Source organism: Durio zibethinus, unplaced genomic scaffold (assembly GCF_047325235.1).
Source record: "Durio zibethinus cultivar Kanyao isolate XHJ-2024 unplaced genomic scaffold, ASM4732523v1 HiC_scaffold_3, whole genome shotgun sequence".
NCBI lineage: Eukaryota > Viridiplantae > Streptophyta > Magnoliopsida > Malvales > Malvaceae > Durio > Durio zibethinus.
The window spans coordinates 7,649,634-7,652,133 of record NW_028323044.1 but is presented as its reverse complement, the minus strand read 5'-3'; positions in this window follow the sequence as shown (position 1 = coordinate 7,652,133).

Below are 2,500 nucleotides of genomic sequence, written 5' to 3'. Positions count from 1 at the left end.
GTTCGGGGCAACCGCCCGCACCAGGGCCCTGCGTGTGCCGATGGTGCTGGGGGCAACCGCCCGCACCAGGGCCCAGCGTGTGCCGATGGTGCTGGGGGCAAGCGCCCGCACCAGGGCCCAGCGTGTGCCGATGGTGCTGGGGGCAACCGCCCGGACCAGGGCCCAACGTGTGCCGATGGTGGTCGAGGGAACCGCCCGCACCAGGGCCCAGCGTGTGCCGATGGTGCTGGGGGCAAGCGCCCGCCCCAGGGCCCAGCGTGTGCCGATGGTTATCGGGGCAACCGGCCGCACCAGGGCCCAGGGTCTGCCGATGGTGCTCGAGGCAACCGCCCGCACCAAGGCTCAGCATGTGCCGATTGTGATCGAGGCAACAACCCACACCAGGGCCCAGCTTGTGCCGATGGCGGTCGAGGCAAGTGCCCGTACCGAAGGGCAGCCTATGCCGATGATGGTCGATGCATGTGCCATCACCATGCGTCATCATGTGCCATTGATGGTCGAGGCCTTGGCCGAAGTTCGATTTTGAGCCACGGTGCCCATGCTTGGCTCCAGCATGTGCTGGTGCCGCATTTATTTCACTCGGGACAGCATCGCCGGAGCATCGCCGGAGCATCGCCGGAGTACCGCCGGAGAACCTGACCGGCGGCATTGGGGTTCCGGCGATTGGGAGGGGGGCCGGGGGGGTGTGCGCACATGATGTGCGATGGGTGCTGGTACTTGGCCTTGTGTTGGCCCCCTATCCCTCATCAAACCTCTGAGAATTCACACCCCCTTAAAGAGCATTTGAGATTTTACAGGTTTGCTACCAGTAGCCGTTAAAGTGTCTGAAATGGGGACACTTTTTTCAAACGGTCACAAAATCTTCTCCACTTCGAGTTTTTAGCTGAATTTTTTTGTGCATGCCAACAAAAATAGAAGGATCATGCCTACAAAATTTGGGGCCAAAAATCCTTATAAAAAAATTTTAAAAAATCCCGAACCGCAAAAAGTTTCGAAAATCGTGAAAAATAGAAAACGAGTCATCTTCCAACGAAACTTCACGTGAAGGCTTAGGGGACCATTGTATGAATTTACAAGCCATAAAAATGGCATTGGCACGGCAGAAATTCGAAGATGTGCCTAAACCCACCAGGGCCCAGCGTGTGCCGATGGTGCTCGAGGCAACCGCCCGCACCAGGGCCCAGTGTGTGCCGATGGTGGTCGAGGCAACCGCCCGCACCAGGGCCGATAGTGTGCCGATGGTGCTCGAGGCAACCTGTCGCACCAGGGCCCAGCGTGTGCCGATGGTGATCGAGGCAACCTGCCGCACCAGGGCCCAGCGTGTGCCGATGGTGGTCGAGGCAAGCGCCCGCACCAGCGCCCAGCGTGTGCCGATGGTGCTCGAGGCAACCGACCGCACCAGGGCCCAGCGTGTGCCGATGGTGCTCGAGGCAACTTGCCGCACCAGGGCCCAGCGTGTGCCGATGGCGCTCGAGGCAAGCTCCCGCACCAGGGCCCAGCGTGTGCCGATGGTGCTCGAGGCAACCTGCCGCACCAGGGCCCAGCGTGTGCCGATGGTGCTCGAGGCAACCTGCCGCACCAGGGCCCAGCGTGTGCCGATGGTGCTCGAGGCAAGCGCCCACACCAGCGCCCAGCGTGTGCCGATGGTGCTCGAGGCAACCGACCGCACCAGGGCCCAGCGTGTGCCGATGGTGCTCGAGGCAACTTGCCGCACCAGGGCCCAGCGTGTGCCGATGGCGCTCGAGGCAAGCTCCCGCACCAGGGCCCAGCGTGTGCCGATGGTGCTCGAGGCAACCTGCCGCACCAGGGCCCAGCGTGTGCCGATGGTGCTCGAGGCAAGCGCCCGCACCAGGGCCCAGCGTGTGCCGATGGTGGTCGAGGCAACCGCCCGCACCAGGGCCCAGCGTGTGCCGATGGTGGTCGAGGCAACCTGCCGCACCAGGGCCCAGCGTGTGCCGATGGTGCTCGAGGCAACCTGCCGCACCAGGGCCCAGCGTGTGCCGATGGTGCTCGAGGCAACCGACCGCACCAGGGCCGAGCGTGTGCCGATGGTGGTCGAGGCAAGCGCCCGCACCAGGGCCCAGCGTGTGCCGATGGTGGTCGAGGCTGCCGATGGTGGTCGAGGCAACCTGCCGCACCAGGGCCCAGCGTGTGCCGATGGTGCTCGAGGCAACCGACCGCACCAGGGCCGAGCGTGTGCCGATGGTGCCGAGGCAAGCGCCCGCACCAGGGCCCAGCGTGTGCCGATGGTGGTCGAGGCAACCTGCCGCACCAGGGCCCAGCGTGTGCCGATGGTGGTCGAGGCAAGCGCCCGCACCAGGGCCCAGCGTGTGCCGATGGTGGTCGAGGCAACCTGCCGCACCAGGGCCCAGCGTGTGCCGATGGTGCTCGAGGCAACCGACCGCACCAGGGCGGAGCGTGTGCCGATGGTGGTCGAGGCAAGCGCCCGCACCAGGGCCCAGCGTGTGCCGATGGTGGTCGAGGCTGCCGATGGTGGTCG